The sequence below is a fragment of the Monodon monoceros genome, unplaced genomic scaffold (genome assembly GCF_005190385.1).
Source record: "Monodon monoceros isolate NGI ecotype Baffin Bay Population unplaced genomic scaffold, NGI_Narwhal_1 Super_Scaffold_6, whole genome shotgun sequence".
In the NCBI taxonomy this organism is placed as follows: Eukaryota; Metazoa; Chordata; class Mammalia; order Artiodactyla; family Monodontidae; genus Monodon; species Monodon monoceros.
This window is the reverse complement of record NW_021703783.1, coordinates 39,347,890-39,369,077: the sequence shown is the minus strand read 5'-3', so window position 1 is coordinate 39,369,077 and position 21,188 is coordinate 39,347,890. Positions and strand designations below refer to the sequence as shown.

Below are 21,188 nucleotides of genomic sequence, written 5' to 3'. Positions count from 1 at the left end.
TGTTCTGTTTTCTTTTTAATATTTATTTATTTATTTTATTTTTGGCTGCATCCGGTCTTAGTTGCGGCATGTGGAATATTTGTTGTGGCATGCAGGATCTTTTCGTTGCGGCATGCGGGCTTTTCGTTGCAGCATGCAGGCTTCTCTCTAGTTGTGGCAAGCAGGCTCAGTAGTTGCGGTGCTCAGGCTCCAGAGCACATGGGTTCTGTAGTTGTGGCACATGGGCTCTGTAGTTGTGGCACACGGGCTCTGTAGTTGTGGCTCGAGTGCTCAGGAGTTGCGTCGCATGGGCTTAGTCACCCCACAGCATGTGGGATCTTAGTGCCCTGACCAGGGATCAAACCTGCGTCCCCTGCATTGGAAGGTGGATTCTTAACCACTGGACTGCCAGGAAAGTCCCAACAATTTGATTATAATCTAGATATCTGTTGGCATCTCTCCAGAACTTCTTGTCCCTGTTCTCTGAGAATTGTTGGAAGGGACATAAAAGTCCTATATTCCAACACCATATACAAAAATAAACTCAAAATGGATGAAAGACCTAAATGTGAGACCGGATACTATAAAACTCCTAGAGGAAAACATAGGCAGAACACTCTTTGACATAAACCGCAGCTATATTTTTTTGATCCACCTCCTAGAGTAATGGAAATAAAAGCAAAACTAAACAAATGGGACCTAATTAAACTTAAAAGCTTTTGCACAACAATGGAAACCATAAACAAAACGAAAAGACAACCTACGGAATGGGAGAAAATACTTGCAAAAAATGCGACCAACAAGGGATTAATTTCCAAAATATACAAACAGCTCATATATCTCAATATCAAAAAAACCCAAACAACCCAATCAAAAATTGGGCAGAAGACTTAAATAGACATTTCTCCAAAGGAGACAGGCCAACAGGCATGTGAAAAATGCTCAATATCACTAATTATTGGATAAATGCAAATCAAAACTACAATAAGGTATCACCTCACAGGGGTCAGAATGGCCATCATCTAAAAGTCTACAAATAATAAATGCTGGCAAGGGTGTGGAGAAAAGGGAAACTTCCTACACTGTTGGTGGGAATGTACAATAAATTGGTGCATCCACTATGGAAAACAGTGTGGAGTCTCCTTAAAATAAAAATAAAGTTACCATATGATCCAGTAATCCCACTCCTGGACATATATCCAGAAAAGATGAAAACTCTAATTCGAAAAGATACATGCACCCAGTGTTCATAGCAGCACTATTTACAACAGCCAAGACATGGAAGCAACCTAAATGTGCATCAACAGATGAATGCATAAAGAAAATGTGGAGTATAAATACAGTGGAATATTACTCAGCAATAAAAAAGAATGAAATAATGCCATTTGCAGCAACACGGATGGACCTAGAGATTATCATACTAAGTGAAGTAAGTCAGACAGAGGAAAACAAATATCATATATCACTTATCTGTGGAATCTAAAAAATGATACAAGTGAACTTATTTACAAAACAGAAATAGACTCACAGACATAGAAAACAAATTTATGGTTACCAAAGGGGAAAAAGGGGGAAGGGATAAACTGGGAGTTTGGGATTGACAGATATACACTACCGTATATAAAAAAATAAACAAGGACCTACTGTAAAGCACAAGGAACTGTATTCAATATCATATAATAACCTATCATGAAAAAGAATCTGAAAAATATATATATATACATATATAAGAAAATGTATATATATAGTACTGAATCACTTTGCTGTACCCCTGAAACATTATAAATCAACTATACTTCAGTTAAAAAAAAAAGTGATGTGTACACACACAGAAGAATATTACATAGTCATAAAAAAGAAGGAAACTTCCAGTCATAAGATAAATAAGTTCTGGGGATCTAATGTATAGCTGGTGACTATAGTTAAAAATATTGCACTATATACTTGAAAGCTATGTGATGTAATGGATTACCTTATTGTGGTAACCATTTCACAATATACATATGTATCAAATCATCATGTTGTATACCTTAAACTTACACAATGTTATATGTCAATATAATAATATATCTCAATAAATCTGGGAAAATGTATATTCAAAACTAATTCTTTAGAGAAAAAAAAAAGATAAACTATCAGTTAACCAAATCATAGTGTGGGGAGGGGCATGTAAGTGAAAAAGCGTACGTGTGAGAAATAAGAGATGACATAAATAACCTCACTGATGCAAAGAATATGTACTCAATTCTGTGTAAGTAACGGAAAAACTCAATTAAATGGCAAATGCTCTATAAAAAGAAAGATTGTTAGAAGACATAGAAAATACAAACCATGGGTGGGGGAAGGAAAGACAAGAAAGTTTCAAAGAAATACCCTCCAGTAAAAAAAAGTAAAGTAGGGCTTCCCTGGTGGCGCAGTGGTTAAGAATCCGCCTGCCGATGCAGGGGACACGGGTTCAAGCCCCGGTCTGGGAAGATCCCACATGCCACGAGCAACTAAGCCCGTGTGCCACAACTACTGAGCCTGCGCTCTAGAGCCCACGAGCCACAACTACTGAAGCCCGCGCACCTAGAGCCCGTGCTCTGCAACAAAGAGAAGCCACCGCAATGAGAAGTCTGTGCACCGCAACGAAGAGTAGCCCCCACTCACCACAGCTAGAGAAAAGCCTGCGCAGCAACGAAGACCCAACACAGCCAAACTTAAATAAATAAATAAATTTATTTTAAAAAAGAAAAAAAGATTAATAAATCCAAGCGCAGATGCATTTGTGGGTGACTCTGACTGGAACAATCAAAGCCAGCCCCATTCTTAACAGGGAAACAATAGAAGTATTCCCAGTAAAGTCAGAAACTAGTTAAAGATGACCACAGTCACCAGTATTAATGGATAGGGCGGGAATTAGCCAACAGACCTCGACGACAGAAAAAAATAAAATAGATAAATGATGAGGAAGGAATAGACTAAATTATATCATTGTAAACCTGGAAAACGTAAGGGAATCAACTGAAAAGTATTGCAAACAAGAGGCATCAGAAAAGTGGTTGTGTGCAAGATTATTATGCAAAACTCAATAGCTTCCCTATAACACAGAGCACAACTGATGAGGTAATAGCATGAGAGAAAAGATTCCCATTACAGTCATAGCGAAGAGATGAAGAGATCAAGCAGAAAAGTAACATGCAAGAATATGAAAACTATTGCTGAGTGGCACAAAAGAAGTCTTGAGTAAATTGAAAGGCACACGCTGCATCTGGTAGGAAAAACTCGATTTTATTAAAGCTGTTAATCCTCTTCTTATTCATCTATAAATTACAGGACATCACAATAAAATTACCAACAAGGTTTAGTTTTTTAATGGGCAAACAAAAATATCTAGGAAAACTCTGGGAAAAAAACAAACAAACCTGGGTCTCTAGTTAGATCCCTTTTCACTCCTTACCTGTTCGGGAAGGAAAACACTCTGGAGTGAGTATTACACTGGGGGCCTCTTTCCCTGAAGAATGGCTGTGAAAAAGCCCCCAAATGGCTCCCTTGACGGGGACTCAACTCTACAACCTCCTCCAGACCCAGCATCATTGCGGTGTGGCAGAGCCCCAGCTCCCTGGAGCCCACACCTTCCTGTAGCCACAACTGCAGGCAGCCTTGGGTCTGCAAGCAAAAAAAACGTAAACACTGTGTTCCCGGGCTGTCACCCCTGAGCTGCACTTCAGAGCCCTGGGAGCTGCCAGACTTTCCTTACCACCTGCAAGCTCTGCCGTGTGTCTGAGAGACGCTGCTATGGGTTAAATTATGCCTCCACCCAACCAACAGCAACAAAAAGATATGTTGAAGTCCTAACCCCCAGGACCTCAGAATGTGACTTTATTTGGAAATAGGTGATCACTGCAGGTTGAATTAATTAAGATGAGGTTACACTGGAGTAGCGGAGGTCCCTAATCCAATATGACTGGTGTCCTTATAAAGTGACAGCCATGTGAAGACACGGAGAGACACAGGGAGAACACCACGTGAAGATGGAGGATTGGAGCGATGTGTCTCCAGTCCAGGGAATGACAAAGATGGATGGCAAACCACCAGAAGCTAGGAAGAGTCAAGGAAGGGTCCCCCTACAGGTTTTAGAGGGAGCATGACCCTGCAGATTTCTCCAGAATTGTACGACGATAAATTTCTGTTTTAAGCCACCCAGTTTGTGGCACTTTGTCATAGCAGTCATAAGAAACAGATACAGACGTCTACAATTAGAATCTGTGCACTCCACACCCCTAGGGCAGGAGGCTGCTTACCCGCTGGAAGTGGCCTAGTGGAAAAGCCAAAAGAGTTTTAAACAGGGAATTCTGACCGGTCCAGCCAGGAGTGCAATGACCACTCAGGGCAAGACATCACTGCAGCACCCTCGTCCTTTCACATGCCTCCAATTTTGCCCTGAGGACCAGCTGGCTGGGGCTGGCTCCTCCTCGTTAACTTTGGCCCCCTTCTGCAACAAGCCTGCCTACCCCGCACCCCTCTAGCTCTGCAACTACTCAACACTAGTGACCACAGGGATACTGGGGAGAGAATGGAGCCTCAGAGGGCCCCAGGCTAAGCTTCTGGATCTGCTCTGGCAGGCCAAGGGACCTAGAGCACTAAATCCTGGGGACAAGCTGGGGCATGTTATTTGCACTCCAAATTCTGGGGGCCACCCAGGTCACATGTATGCCCCTCCCTCTATTTGTGTCTCCCCCACTTGCCCACCTGGCAAACTTCTACTCATTCTTCACAAATCAGGTCACCTCACCTCTTCCTCCAGCAGGGAAGTTAATCATTCCCTCCTTTGTGCCATCCTGAACCTCCCGCATACGCCCCTCTATTACAGTACGGGTCTTACCTCATTCTAGAAGGTTTGTGCAGTAGACTGATATCTCCTCACAGATAGGGACTGAGTTTTCATCTCTGATCCCCTAGTGCCTACCACTGCACCCCACGCCAGCGATGCTTTACGGCTTCCACGGAGCTTCCACGTGCATTAACCATTCCAACTGTGGATAAAATGTCAGGACATTCTTGCTTACGCCAGGACAGACTTTCCCTCCTGGGATAATTTGATTTGTAGCTGGTGATCTCTCTTATGCAACGAAGAGCTCCCTGAGAAATGCTAGTTCTTTGCCCTCCTCTAGTCCTAACCCTGTTTAGACAAAAGTCGCCTTCAGTAAATGCAACTTCAGCTGTTACTGTCCCGACACTTCCTACATTCAAGGAAGCACCCTGATAACCCCATTAGGTCTTTCTGGTGCTTTCTGACCCATGTATCTTCAGGGAACCAGGCAGTCTAATTTGTTTAATGCTATGTGATCTGCTGCACCCACACCACATTTTATGGTCTTAATTCCATTTATTATAGACATTGTGATATGGCTCTGTTTTTCTGAAAAACAGGTCACCTCTTACTCTAGTTATTTAGCCATCAGCCCTCTCCTAGCCGACAAGGGTGGGGACTTTTTACATCTCTTTTCTCGTAATGGATAATAGTGCCTCCTGGAATAAGAATCAAAAACCTTAATAATGTTCATAGCCTTTGACCCAGCAAGTTCCACTTCTAGCAGGTAACCCTAGGAAAATGGCCAAAGATTTGCACAAAGGAAGGTTACAGAGGCACTCTTTATATGCAACAGGGAAGACCTCACTAGGGAACTCGGTACAATCTCTCCAAAGCAAACATGCGGGACGTGGTTGGCCACAGAACATCAACAGGCCTGAACCTAATGTAGTAGTGAAGTGGAGAAATGGTGAACTCTCTGCTCACCCAGCACTAACAGGGTCTGAGGCACACCATGTCCTGAGGGGCTTAGGGATAGGCCAGACCCTGCAACAGCCTCTTGCCTCTCTAGACTTGGGGACGTCTCCCAAGCAGAAGCCCTCCAGTTCCCTGGTCTCCCAGCTATCTCCCAAGTCCTACCTGGGAAATTGTCTGGTTCGAGTGTATCTCACAGATTAAAGCCTAAAAGGATGGTGGTCCATCCCTCCCAATCTGTAAGTGTTCCCCATACCCTGCCACACTATGACTTACCACTCAACTTTCTCTGCTCCTTGGAGAGTCAGAAGTGTCCTTTCCTAAGCTTTTATTAGGAGTTTCTCTCTGCTTTCTCTCTGCCAGGCCTGGTTTTAAATGAACATAGATAGCCCTTTTACCTCTCTCCCAGAGCAGTAAGTTAATTCAGTGCATCACATTGTTTATTGGTCAGATTCTTTGGGTTGCAAGTAACAAAAACACACTCAAACAAATTTCAACCAAAATGAGAAAGAAGAAAGGAAGGAAGAGAGGGGGAACAGGAACAGAGGGAGGGAGGGAGGGAGAGACAGTAAAGGAAAGGAAAAAATGGAAAAGAAAAGGAGAAAAAGAGAAAGCGGAAGAAGGGAGAAATCTAGGAATAAACGACTTCAGGTATAGCAGGATCCAGGAGTACAAAATATAACGTTAGGGTCCTATTGTGCTTTACCTTTATTCTTTGCTTTCTCAGTGTTGTCTTCATGCTCAGGCTGACTCTCCTTCCTCACGTAATAGCAAAGATGGCCATTAGCTGCTCTGAACTTACGTCACCTTCCCAGCTAATGACTCCATCAGTGGTCACGTGGGGTAGGGGATCAGAGGTGTGGGACTGGGGGGGAGGGGGTCATCTTTTTTGCTAGTTCCAGGAAATATCTCAGGAAAGGCTCTGAGTAGCCTGGCTTGGGTAATGTGCTAAACCCTAAACTAATCACGGTGGCCAGAGGATCTTTGCACATACATATGATATACATATACATAAATATACATATTTATATTAATTTCTGAGTCTGTTTGGACAGCAAGGTGCAAAGGGGTCAACTTGGCAGCATCCTGGACTCTGGAATTCACGTTAGCCTAGACACTGATTGGGAACAGCACACTTTCTGAACTGCCACGTGAAGAAAATTCCGGCCCTTGCCATCCACCTGCTCAGCAGCCCCGGACTCTCGTTTCAGGATGGCCTTGGCCGCCTTGTTGTTCTTGTAGGTCGTGGCACAGGCAAAGGGGGTCAGGCCCTGCCTGTGTCGGACATGCAGGTGGATGTCAGGGTGGGAAATCAGCAGCTGAATGACGACGCCATGTTTCTTGCTGATGGCCACGTGGACAGGCGCTCTTCCTTCTGTATCCTGTGCATTTACGGTGGCACCAAACCCCAGAAGACACTGTATCGTCTCTTCCAGCCCCCAGGAAGCTGCCGAATGCAAGGGGGTCCGCCCATCTCTGGCCTCTTCCTCTCCTTCTCCATCAGCACCACGCTGTCTGGGACTATTCACATCGCAGCCGCTGCGAATAAGAAAGCAGACGATGGACTCGTTTGTTTTCATCAACGGCTCTGTGCAGCAGTATCCGAAGGCACCCACTAGGTCCTGGGCCCCAGCACGTGGCATCACAACCACGTCTGACCAGAGTGGATGCGATGTCCTCCAGATTATGTACCAGTGCGAGCCACAGTGGGGGGTTCCGCTTCTCATCTGGCACAGATGTGTCAGCTCCTCGCGTGCGTATGGCATCCACGACAAGGGGAAGCTGATTTCTGACGTCCAGCTGAAGAGCCGTCGCCCCATCCTGAGTCCTGACGTTTATGTCCGCCTGGTGCTCCAGGAGAAAGAGCACGCTCTTGCCGTCCTGCCGCTGCATGGCCATGTGCAGCAAGGTCTGCCCGTCTGACATGGTGTCGTGGATGCAAGCCCCGGAGCCCAGCAGCTGGGCTGCGTTTGTGTGCGTGCCAGTCCATAATGCCAGGCCCAGCACGGTTTGGTCTCGGGAATCCTTGAGGCTGAAGTCTGGAATAATTTGCAGGTTGTTGGTGGTATGAAGAGCATTAGCTTTTTGCTCCAGGATGACAGACACCACATCTGGATGATTATAGGCAATCGTCACGTGCAGTGGTGTCCGCAGGTAGACGCTGCTGTCTGCTGAGCTGGGCGAGGATGCAGGCTCCTTTGGTCAAGGCAGGGCCTCCTCCGTCTGTAGGTCCACCCTTGGTACTGGGGAGTGAGGTGGGCCTCATCTGAACTCCATGGACTAAGAATCAAAGGTGGTTCCCTGAAAACATGCTAGACAAAGAAGAAAGAAGGTCCTTTGCACTTGACCGGTCCTGTCCCAGGCTCCGTCTGTCCCCATACATAGTCAAGCTCCCCAGGCTCTCCTGCATTTGGTCAGGAGTCAGCCTCACAGACTGACAAGTTCATGCTCAGTAGGCAGTTCAGGTCCTAAGTAGTCATCAGTCTCCCCCACGCAGCTCCTGACATCAGATCTGCGTCTACTCTTACAGCAAACAGCAACAGTGGCGAAGCAGGCAGATTCCTAGAGTTTGCCCCCGAGTCTGGTTTCACCCTGAGTGAAGCCCCTTCCCTTGCCTCTGAGGCAGAGATCACTGAGGCAGGCTGTGGACAGAGATGGGAACTCCGAGACCGCTCCGGGTGGCTGTACAGCTTGCACCTGGCTCACGCTTTGCTTGCCAACTGGCTCACGCTTTGCTTGCCAAGCCGTGCCCTGACACAGGTCTGCGCCTGCCCAGAGGAAGGGGCGCCTGCTCACAACTCATAAGGCTCTTTACGGACTAACAGCTGCCTACCTGCAGCACAGGGACAGATAAGGGGAGACAGACTGCCCCAAGGCTGATCCAGGAAGAATTTCAAGGCTTGCAGTTAGACCTAGGTCACCTGGCTTGAGTAACAGAATGATTGCCTTACGAGGTATTTTTGTTGTTTCTGGGTGTGCCGTGCCTGGGGTCCAAAGGCAGCCAACCTGCAGTTCTGCACTCCTCCATTCTGGCAGACGTCTTCCTGCCCGCTGGCTGCCAACGTCACCAAACTCTGAGGGATGCTTCTCTGGGAACTGACACAAGAGACCATGGGGAGCCCCCTGGATGTACCCTGGTCTCATTTCTATCCCTTGGACTGCTTTCAGCTCCTTGGGGAATAAACCAAAACAAAAGAACTCTGAACTGGATCCAAGTGGTCATTCTTGCCCAGCCTCAAACCCAGACCAAACTCCACAGTCAGCCAGCTCATCAAAAAGCTGTGTGGCTCCTGCCCAAACGCTGAAAACAAGCAAGTGAGGCTTTCTGGAGGAGTTATGGGCACATACCAGGAAAGCCATTTATTATATTCTGAGCACATTACAAGTGATTTACATACATTATCTCATCAAATTCCACAACAGACCCACCTCAATATCTTCTTTTTAAAAAGAGAAAACTGAGGTTGAACAATTTGCCCACGATTACAGAACTGCCAGCTAACTGAGGGACCCCATGCCGTCACTCTCCAAGTCTTTGCTTGGGGGGAGTTCTATCAGGGCTTCCCACCCCATATACTGAGATGTGCCTCCCCCATAGCATCTGACTGTGGGGTAACCCTGTGAAGAATGGGCGAGGTGACCTGGCACCTCCAGAACGTTCCCTGGGATCCTACTCTCTGGTCCCAAAGGCAAGAGGTGCATGAGTCCCAGCTCCGGTGTTTCCCTCCTTTGAGAGGTCTCAGAGGAGCTGCTCACGTGGGCAGCAGGCTAAGGCTCCCATTCAGACATGGCTTCCTCGCCATGGGAGTTAAAAGATGAGGGTCATATCAGCTCTGAGGTTCTCTGACTCCCCAGGTAGGATTGTTTCCACTGTTGTGCTCCAGGTTCTATAGAAAATTCTAGGTTTTGTGCACTCAAAGCAAAATCTGAATGTCCTTAGAGGAGGTCTGGGTCCCTTTGGACTGGTGCCCCCTATCCTTCCCTTGGCTCCAGAACAGCCCACTGAGATATCTCACATAACAGATACCAGGATAGGATGGATCCCATGAGCAGTATAAGCTCCAGCTCAGTGGTGTCAGTGGTGGGGACTTCCCTGGTGGTCCAGTGGCTAAGACTGCGCTCCAATGCAGAAGGCCAGGTTCGATCCCTAGTCAGGGAACTAGATCCCACATACCGCAACTAAGGGTTCGCATGCCACAACTAAAGATCCGCATATCGCAACTAAAGATCCTACATGTAGCAATGAAGATCCTGCATGTGGCAATGAAGATCTCACACGTGGCAACAAACATCCCACGTGCCGCAACTAAGACCCAGCGCAGCCAAATAAATAAACATTAAAAAAAAAAAAAAAAAAAACAGTGTCAGTGGTGGCCCAGGTTCTGTCATCCCTTTGCTCCACCTTGTCACTGTGTGGGCTTTGTTCTCAGATAGGCTTTTAAGAGGCTGTCTTATTCTTGTATCTGTTTCATTCAAAGGAATGGAAAGCTTTCCCGCAGGCCCCCAGTAGACACACTTCTTTGCCCATCACTGGCAAGGAGATCACCATATTGAGCTAATGGCCAAGGGACCAAAAATGCCAGGAGGTCAAATACCCTGACCACTACTGCCTTCAAATTCAGCACCTGGGGCTTCCCTGGTGGCACAGTAGTTAAGAATCCGCCTGTCAACGCAGGGGACACGGGTTCAAGCCCTGGTCCTGGAAGATCCCACATGCCGCGGAGCAACTAAGCCCGTGCGCCACAACTACTGAGCCTGCGCTTTAGAGCCCGCGAGCCACAACTACTGAAGCCCGCGCGCCTAGAGCCCGTGCTCCGCAACGAGACAAGCCCCGGCAACGAGAAGCCCACGCACCGCAACAAAGATCCAGTGCAGCCAAAAATAAATAAATAAAATTAATTAATTTAAAAAAAAATTCAGCACCTGTGGGCTCCTCAGGGTACTGAAGGCCAGGACAGGATAACACATTACAGAGCCCATCAGGGTCCTAAGTCTGTCTCCAGCTCCCCACAGTGGGGCTTCTCCTTCTATTCGCGAGGCATCCTTGTTTTGTACCTGGTAAGCCACTTGGTAGTTTGGCAAGCCTGGTATAGTTTTCCGTAAACCTCGTGTAACTGCTGAACCCCATGATATCTTAAGTCTTGATAATTAGTAAGTGGAGCCAATTACCTTTTCAAAGTTTAAGCTCATCCCTCGTTATGACAATATAATGCTGTCCCATCTTACTGCAGCCTGGAGGACTGTACTTATATCAAGGCACCACCTCAGGTCTGTCTTTTCCCGGTAGTGTAAGATATAAAGGAGTTCATTCATGCTCCTCTGAGGTCCTGTTGAAAAAAATTATGTGATATAAATAGACTAGATAATCCACATCCCCAGTCATCTTTTCCATGGGGTGGATAAAGGGATCAGAGATGTCCTGGGGCATCCCTTCAAATTGATAAACTTCCATGAGTAAGTAAGAATGTGGGTTTTTTCCTCACCAACTATAGGTGTTTCTTAGTACCACTCCTCACCCAATACCACCAACGCCCTGTCTGGCAGTGGGTCCCATCTGTGAGAAGACCTGTACCCATTCCCAGGTGCTGGACTGTTTTTTCCCACTACTACATGGGGGGTGGGCTGAGGTTGTAGGTCTTGCTGATAATTAGCAGCTCTTTAAAGGGCCATAAATCCATGATTTCAAACAATAAAATCTATCTTAATCTGCTCTCAGCAAACATAACTCACATTCCATTCGTGGAGGAAGAAAAGGTAGCTTAGGGCTTCCCCTTCAGTCTCTCCTCCTGGTCACTGGCTGTTTAGAAATCCCCAAGATCAAAGCCCTCTGGATCTATGCAGATCCAGGTCAAACAAACCCAGGAGAGGGCAGAGGAGCAGTACTTGGTTCTGTGTGGCCTCTGCCCACTCTACCCACCACACCTGTGGGGAAGGACCACTCTGTACTTACATGCTGCCTTTGGAGGGTGCCAACTTATTTTTTGTTGTTTTTGAGAGTGCCAACATTTTTTAAAGGCTGGATTTAAAATCAGACAGAGATTCAACCCAGGTCTCACTCCAAAACCGTTTTCACTTTGCCAAAATCCTATGCTGTTCATAGGTCTGTCTGCCTAGAAAACCCAAGGGAGTCCACTGGAAATCTATCAGAGGCACAAAGAGAGCTCAGTAAGTTAATTGCTTTTAAAATAACTTTAACCACTTCAGACAATATAATGAAAAAAGTTGGACTTCCCTGGTGGTCCAGTGGTTAAGACTCCAGGCTTCCACTGCAGGGGGCACGGGTTCCATCCCTGGTCAGGGAAGTTCCACATGCCACATGGTGTGGCAAAAAAAAAAGAAAAGAAAAGAAAAAAGCTACTATTTAAGGTACTTGCTAAAATCAGGGTGACTCCTTCTCTGGGCTATGTTTCTAGAAAGAATCAAAAGAAATTGCTAACAGTGGCTGCTTCTGGGGAGGAAAACTAGGTGACCAGGGATAGGCGTAGTTCACTATACTTATGAACTTTTGATCATTGTGCCATACGCACGTTACCTATTGAAAATAAATAAATAAGATTCCATGGGAATTAAGAAGCAGTGAGGCAAAAACTTCAGGACACTAAGGGGACATTAAAAATCAGGACATTAGACCTGCCATTGAGTTATTCCATCACCTCTCCTTTACTGTCAATCTGAAACAATATTAAACAACACTCCAGTGCCATCATATATATTTCAACCTTCTGTAAGGAAATGTATTGTCTGTTCAAACATCTAAGAAGATAGGAACCTCCTCTCTTATTTTTTAGGGATAGATAACAGAGGTTTTGCAGTTAGCAGTTGAGTTTGCTCTGGTGGAGAGTTTATTCTTATATTTTTGTCAGGTTGAGATACGATTACCTTTGTTTCAGAAGGTTCAATGTGCATATCTTTTTCTTTTTTAAAAAAAGTTATTAAACAATAATATATCATCGGGCTTCCCTGGTGGCACAGTAGTTGAGAGTCCGCCTGCCGATGCAGGGGACACGGGTTCATGTCCCGGCCCGGGAAGGTCCCACATGCCGCGGAGCGGCTGGGCCCGTGAGCCATGGCCACTGAGCCTGCGCGTCCGGAGCCTGTGCTCCGCAGCGGGAGAGGCCACAACAGTGAGAGGCCCGCATACTGTCAAAAATTAAATAAATAATATATCATCATTTTCAGCAGAAAGAGTTCTCATAGCAAAATCTTGCAAGCATGTAGATGTTCTTCACAATTATTAAATTTCTCTTTTTTAAAAAGTACACACAGATCCTGGGTATCTTGAGTGCTTTTAAGAAGGAAATCATGTGTAATTTAAGTAGAAGTGTCCTTAGTCATAATGCACCTATCCCACGTTTCCCAAGAGAGTAAACAATTATTCATTGTATGATATAAGGAGGCTTCAGTTATATAAAAGAAAAATGGGGGAATTACCTGGTGGTCCAGTGGTTAGCACTCTGTTCTTTCACTGATGAGGGGCTGGGTTCGATCCCTGGTTGGGGAACTAAGATCCCGCAAACTGTGCAGCGAGGCCAAGACAAAATTAATAGAAAAAAAGCATGGACATGGGGTCCACATTTTTTCTTTTACCTCAGGCTCCAATATGGCTCAGCAGAGCACTACTCTGTTTTAAATTGTTCATATTTTGTTCATCATAGATATCTTTTGCACTAATTTTGATGTTTTTAAATATTACATTATATACTACTTGATTACTGAGTTTTTGGTGCCCCCTTCAATTTTAAACCCAAAGCACTTGCCTCGCTTTAGAGTCCTGGCTCTGCCCTGTCCTAATCCTTTTTACGTTTATCAACCTCCCTTCCTAGGTTAAGGGTGTCCTGAGGAGAAGGAAGTAGATTGTTTACTTTCGTGTCTCTGGTCCTACTCAATACCTAGCACAGAGCTAAAGCATGGTGGGCTAACATGGTATTGTTGAAGGTAGGAAGGGAAGAAGGACAACAGCTAGTGATAACAACTGACATCCTAACATTTATTGAGTGCTTATTGTATACCAGGCACTGGGTTAAACGCTTTACTTATTTAATGTAACAACTCAACAGTAAAAATAATATTATACCTTTTTACGGATGAGGAAGTTGAGGCCCACAGAGCAGAGTGAATTGTGATGCATGAGTGATTACGGCAGAACTTGGAACAGCTCTGCTTGGGCTCCTAAAACATTTCTCGCTTTGATGGTTTCTCTTCAGAGCACGGGAATGAGATGAGAAAGAGGAAGGGGGAAATAGGGGGAGAATAGAGATAAACGGATGTAACAGAGGACCTGAACTATGCCATTTTCACATCAGTTCTCAGCTCCACCTGCACAACCACCCCTAAGGCATCATTAGTCCTTACAGATAAGAAACTGAGACTAAAGATGTTCAAGGGATGTGTTAGGTTCCTTCCGCTGGTCAGGCACCTGCAGAGGGTGGGGGAGGGGTACAGTCTGGGGCAGGGTGGGTGGGCCTGCCCTCCCTCCTGACCTCCCTGGGGTGCTCGTGGCAGCTTCTCGGTCAAACTTTCCCTCCCAAGTGAAGCCAGCACCTCCTCCTGGTGGGCAGGTCTCCTTCATTCTGCCCCACCCGGAGGTGGGCATCCCCTCGCCAGGGACCACAGGCATAAGGGAGAGACTCAATAAAGGCCAAGGCTGATGTCAATAGCCTCCCAGAGCTGTTCTTGTCTCGCTTGCTTCCACCGATCTGCTCCCCACCACACTTCCTGCCTTACTGGGGGAAAACCCCCGAAGTACACTTCTGTGAAAAGCGAAACTTCAGAACACCCAAAACCAGAAACTAAAATGGCAAGAAATAAGAATAAGATTCTGAGAAAAGAAAAAAAAAGAAAGAAAGAAAGAAATTCACAGGACTTCTTGAGGAGTGGGGAATCCAAGCCTGCCCTGCAGAAGAGCTGAACGATGGAAAGTTTCGGTCATGAGTAGGCACAGATGATTTCCAGAAAGAAGTGAATGAAATGTATCTTTCACTGTATACCTTTTGCTAGTGCTTGAATTTTTTTTAACCAGGTGCCTTTGTAATGTTTTCAATGAAAGAAAACTATTTTTTAAGTGGCCTGCCATGCAGTCATTCTGTGTGGCTCGCCTCCAGTCCTTCCTGCGAGGACAGAACAGCTCAGTCATGGGACTTCCCTGGTGGCGCAGTGGTTAAGAATCTGCCTGCCAAAGCAGGGGACACGGGTTCGAGCTCTGGTCCAGGAAGATCCCACAGGCTGCGGAACAACTAAGGCCGTGCGCCACAACTACTGAGCCCACGTGTTACAACTACTGAAGCCCGCGCACCTAGAGCCCATGCTCCACAACAAAGACAAGCCACCTCAATGAGAAGCCCGTGCACCACAATCAAGAGTGGCCCCTGCTCACCACAACTAGAGAAAGCCTGTGTGCAACAACAAGGACCCAACGCAGCCAAAATTTAATTAATTAATTGTTTTAAAAAAGAACAGCTCAGTCAGTGTGGTCACACATCCTGTGGACTACATGCACCTCCAAATCAGGCAGCTCATTGTTCTGAGGACTCAAAGTCATGTTTAAAATCAGAGTCAGGTAAAGTAAAACTGAATGAGTAATTTGCTTCCAGAATGTGGAACACACAACACAGACCAATGCTGCTTCCTTGGGCATCAGCCTCTCAGGGACTCTGGGATGGGGTTAGCAGTCATGACTCTGTCCTGGGGAAGAACTGAGGCTGTGAGTCCAGACGAGCCCATCACCCTCAGGTCAGGCTGGGTCCGGACTAAGGCTCAAGGGTCAGATCAGGATCAAGAGGAAGGATGGTGCAAAGACTATAGGGTCAGACGCGCACAGGAGTGTCGAGCCCCCGGAAAGAGAGAAATGAAGGGCAGCATCCCACAGTCTTCAACAGGAAATGCCCTTATTCTGAGAAAAATAGCTGTGGAATCAGGCAAGTGACAAGGGTGGCAGCTGGAGCAGTGGGAACGAGAATGAACCCTGAGGGTCTGTAAAGGAACCAAAACGGATGATCAAGGCAAACTTTGTAGAAAGTCTCTGTTTAGGAATTTAAACCCCAGACAGAGTCTCTAATGTGAAAGGAAGGGAGTTGGGCGGGGGTGGGGGTGGGGGGGGGGGGGGGGGGTGGGGTGGGGTTACTCAGCCGCTTGGTGTTAGGGGAGGAGATAGGTGACCAGGCTGAGACTGAGTGGATGCCTCCATTTTCTACCCCTTTGGGAATGTCCATCCTTCACCTGCTTCCTGATCTAGTGTGGCTAGGCAAGATCTTCTTCTCCATGCTCCACTGGCCTCCTCTCTCCAGAATCCATCACTGGAATAACTCTGGCCTCCTTCTGAATAGCTCAATTCTACCCTGGGGTCCCAGATTAGAAAACAAGTTTACTTCTCTCCATCCAACTGTTAATCCCCAGTAGCTTCTCCTGCCCTTCCCAGTTCATGTCACAACTGCCTTCTTGCTCAGATCTACCCACCCACGCCCCTGCTCCCAGGTCTTACAGACTTAGAAACACAAACTCGTTTAAATATCCAAACAGAAGAAAACCAGAATTGGTGGTCGAACTTTCTACGCCAGAAAATTTCCAAATTATCGGCTATTTGGAGTGGTCCTTCTCTATTACTGAGACAAGGACCCAAAAGGTTACATCACAGAACCTTAGAGCTGGATTGAACCGGTGAGCAGCCCGAGGGGGATGATTCAGCGCGTGGCGAGCAGCCTGAGGGGGATGATTCAGAGCGTGGCTTTAGGAACTGAACTTACTTATTTGGATTCTGTCTCTACTCGTTCAGTGGTTCTCAAAGTTGAGTATGCACCAGAATCACCCGGAGCGCTTTTAAAGATAAAATTGCTGGGCCCCATTCCCAGAGTTTCGGATTATTTAGGTCTGGGGTGGGGCCCAAGAATCTTCATTTCTCACAAATTATCCGATGACGCTGACGCTGCTGGTCAAGGAACCACACTTTTGAGGAGCACTTGCTAGCTGTGTTATCAGCCGTCTCCCATGTATATTCCGGACAATAATCGTAGGTATTTGCTAGGGCTGGGATTTACCTGAGACCTGGCATATGAAGGCTTTAGCATTGTTCGGGGCACACAGCAAATTCCCTGCTCTCACTGTTGGATGGAGGGGAGGAGTCATTTGCTAAGGACCACCCCGGCGATGAGAAGCAAACCTGGGACGGAGCCCAGGGGCGCCTCTCTGCCCGGCTCTGAGCGCTCCGGCAGCGCAGCCCCTGAGCCCGCGCGCCACACGCTGCGGTTCCATAAACAAGCAGCTTCCGCCGCCGGCGGCTCGGCTAATGCCTGTCGTCTTTGGGGTGGCTAGGACCCTCCAATCTTTACCGGCGCTGAGAACCTGGCCACGGAGACTGCCCCCCGGGGTTTGCTGAGATCCGGAGAAGCTGGAGCACCCGGGCTCCCAGCAGCGGCGGCGGCGGGCTGGGTGCATAAGGCCGGGGGCGACCTCGGGGCAGCCGGGCGTTCCGCGGCGCGCTGCAGCGCTCGGGGGCGCGGCGGATGGCCGCCTGCACCTGGCCCGGGAGAGGCGGGGAGGACGCGCCCCAGCGGCAGTGCAGGGCCCGCCCCGGCCCCGCCCTCCAGGACTTCCCGTCGGGAAACCCGCGACCTGCACGGCAGCGCGGCTGTGGCTCTTCCTGGGCGCGACAGGTAAGCGGCAGAAGCAGCCCGCGACCCTCCCCTGGACTTGGAACCCAGAGCTCTCCTGCTTCTCGCGACTTCCCGCCAGTCGAGCTCGCTTCTGCCAAGTCCTTGCTCCCCACCTCTCCCCTCCGCCCACCTTCTACTCCTCCTGTTCTTCCTCGCCACCCCGCGACAGTAAAATGAAGGGGCAGGACCGGGCTGGTCCATCTGTCGTGGTGGCCTCTAGCTCCTCCCTCGGTAGGACCCCCTCTACCTTTGCGCCTTCCTGAAAGGACGGAAGAAAAGCTCAGGTCTCTGGGACCTGGAGGGGTAGGATGAAGAGGGACTAGACAGCGCACTCTCTCGGGACCCTGTGGCCGCTGCCCTTCACCCACCCCTCCCCCCGCACCGCACCCCTTCTGTGCCCCATCTCCCCACGTTGGGCCACCCCCTGTTCTCCGCTACAGAAAATCTTTCAGAGAGGTTTCCTCCTGCCGGTGCCACGCTGCTCCTGAGCAGAAGGGGCTAGCGGTGAGAAGCCTTCCGGTGGGCGTAGGGCCTCAGATGTTCTTCCTCTGGAGGCTTGGGCCTTTCAGGGGCGGGAGCTGTGTACACGGTATTGTGGGGAGGGAGTCTGATGGGCGTTGATGATTGTAACTGTCACCAACTTCCTGATTCCCTGTCACTTGTTCCAAACCCCAGGCTAACCGAAAGGAAAAATAGTTTGTTACTTGCCCCCAGAGCCAGTCATCCCAGACCCTGTCATCCCAGACCCTGACCTCGGCAGCGGGTAGGACAGGGCTCTCCTGTGTGTATGGAGGTGGAGGGAGGGTGTCAATTTGCCAGCAAAGCACAGAACAGACCCCGCTATTAGCCAACCACCCATTGCAACATTCACAGGGAGGATTTTAATGCTGCCCTCTCAGTGCACTGCCGACTCACAAATGTAGTTTACAGACACTGCATGAAGTTAACAACTCTGGACACACCAAGGAACCTGGGGCTCATTTTGCCAGAGATGTGTGTGCACTACCCCCGCCTCATTCTCCTCTGCTACGATGAGCTGTGTCTCTGCGCATCACAGGAAGGGTGAAAAGGATTAGACAGGCAAATGTGTGTGATAATACAAGCTAAGGTGAGGGGTTTGAAATATACTTTAGTTCAAATTATCCAGCAGAAGCCAGTATCATTGCAGGTACTTCCCTAGCTCCTGTTTCTCAACAATGACATTCACTTTAGGCACCCAGAGGTAACAAGAGAAAACTACTTTCAGGGGCACCAGGGCAGTAAGCAGGGCAGGTCTGTCAAAGGAACCATGAAGGATACTCGGCTGCCTGAGATGGCCTCATCCTTGGTAATCACTAACCACAGTTAGCAGAACAGCTGATTCCTACCCACAGCAGAATGGAAGAACTCACACCTGCAAAGGGGAAGCCCTGAGGAATGTCAAATGCCCTCTGAGATCAAAAACATCTTAGTCCAAATTCAGTTGGGAGAAAACTGAACAGGAGATGTGACCATGGGCTTAGCCCATGTAGCCATTGTCTAGAACAGAAATTAGGAATCAGAGGGGCAGCTCACCCTAGGGCAGAGGCAGTGGGTATAATGGAGGCAGAGAGCTGGCTCAGCTCTGTCACCAATTTAGCTGTGTAGCCTTGGCCAGATCACATAAACACTCCCTGGGTGGGAGCAAATGACAAGGAGTATATGAAAATGCTTTGGCAACGCTCCAAGTGCAACGCAGCACCTGGTGTCATGGTTAAGACAGTGGGCTTTGGAAAGACATGTGCTTGGGAGCAAATTCTGCCTCTGCCACTTCCTAGCTCTGTGACCTTGGTCAGGTTACTAAACCTCCCTGTGCTTCAGTTTCCTTATGTGTAAAATGGAAAAGACAACTGTTTGTTGATATGGTAAGTAGTAATATTAAAAATGGCGGTGGTATTGTCCTGAACCTCCTCTGGCTCCATGGATGTGTTCTGACATCTCCAGCCCTAGAAGTGCAGCTGAGGACCAAAGTGGCTTTCTATGTACCAGAGGGACCCAGTGACTGTGCCAAAGATTTGGGCGAACCTGGCTCCTCCTACACCCCTCTGCCCCTCTCTGGGAAGGCCCAAAATGTCCTTTCTTTTGATGGGAATGAGAGTGAGGGTTTGAATAAATGGGAGGTCAAGTGCAGGGCACTGCCTGTCACTGTGTTGAGCTCAAAGCTGTAATTGTGCTGTGTAAAAGGCTTGCCCAGTGAACAAGGATGGGCTCAGTCTGGGGAGAAAGAGGACTGTTACAAGACTCTTTTGTGGCACCTGAGAGCCCTGGGAGGTCAGGTTATTCTCCTGTACCCTGTGCAACCTGGTCCTGAGCCCTAGGTAGAGATTTGAAGAAAGGAAGAAACCCAATCCTCACTCTGAGCTCTGCATACGATAGAAAACAAAGAACAGACAGATCAGGGCAGGGGAATTAACAACCAAATACCTCAGGACAGAGAGATGCTGCAGGGATTAGAAAGCTGGGTGAACTGGTAGGGAAGAGCATACAAGGGGCAAAAGATTGGGGGCTAGGATTTAAGGATTGGGAAGAAGAAAGAAAACAGGATCTACGTGGCGCAACGTCTAGACTTGTTGGTTCTCCCTCCCCCATAAAAATCTAGTGAGGAAGTCCCACATGGGGAAACATGGGCAGTGAAACTTGGAAACAAATACACCCAGATACTGAGGGCAGTAAGATGCACCTTAGTCTAAGAAGGCTCCTCGGAGGAGGGGAGTTTCAGGTAAGAATTCGAGAGAGAAAGGGAACATGGCTTGCTTAGCAAGAATATGAGGGAAACACTTTGAAGAGGAAAAGATAGACGGTGAGGGTGAGTAGCAAACAGGAAGCCGACTGCCCAGGCCATGTTTCTGCTACAATCAAATGGCACTAAAGGAATATGAATATGGCTCTTCTGATTGTGAAAGAGAGAGAGGCCTGAGGCAGAGGGAGGCTGGCGGGCAGCCTCTGCTGATTCTCCGGATATTGGGCGATAAGAGCACAGTCTCAGATGACGGTTTTGAAAAGTGGAGAGAGGAAGAGAAGGGTCTGGGAGGTAGAGAATGAATCAGCAGGACTTGGGCGTGGGCATGGACTGAACCTGATGTTGAAAACCGTTTAGAAACTCCGTGCCTGGGAGTAGAGCAGGGCCAAGAGTTGTTTCCAGGATCTCGACACTACTGGCAGCAGTGGGGAAACTTGGGAAGGCTGGCTAGCTTAGGGGGCAGGGCACAGACACTGAGTTCAGGGTGTGGCACGATGAGTATCCAGTGGCCCTAGGCAGAAGTCCTACCGCCAGGAGCACCCTGTGCGGTGAGGACAGAAGGGAAAACTTCGGTTCTGTCCTCACCATCACCTGCCCCCCAATCTGGAGACCAGCGCAAGCCTGCAGGAATACCCCTCCTGTTAAACTCCCCCATCCGTTCCCCTTCCTCTGACAATCAAAGGATGATAAGACTCAATCCAAGTTCTTTTTTTTGCCTTCTCTCAAACCCAGCCTGATTGTCACCAGGGTTCCTAGATAATTAGGGAATCCCAGCTCATACCCACCTGGGGTCCTCCTTTATCCCTGGATTCCGAGGAGTCTCAAGGCTCAGTTTGAGATAGTTGCACATCCCTGCCTCACCTGGCAGGGCCTGGAGGTCCTCCATCCAGTAACAAAAACCTGTGAGCTGTTGAACTTCCTGCTTGGTCACATATTATTTTGATTTTCAGTGACTTTTACAAACTTGGAATAAATCAAGAAATATTTACTGAGCACCTACTATATGCCAAGCATATTCTAGGTGTACAGTGTGAGTAAA

General features: G+C 48.0%; 1 protein-coding gene and 1 pseudogene across 2 annotated transcripts in view; one reads left to right on the top strand and one right to left on the bottom strand.

Moving 5' to 3' along the window:
• Window positions 1-6,176: 6,176 nt before the first annotated feature.
• Window positions 6,177-21,035, bottom strand: LOC114886154 (annotated as a pseudogene).
• GALNT6 (polypeptide N-acetylgalactosaminyltransferase 6) overlaps window positions 17,273-21,188 on the top strand; it is a 35,126-nt gene continuing 31,210 nt past the window's right edge. Inside the window, exon 1 of one of the 2 annotated variants that reach the window (XM_029206651.1) lies at window positions 17,273-17,391. The gene's annotated coding sequence lies outside the window, so the exon portion shown is untranslated. The remainder of the gene's footprint in view (window positions 17,392-21,188) is intronic. The other variant, XM_029206652.1, reaches the window with a different exon arrangement.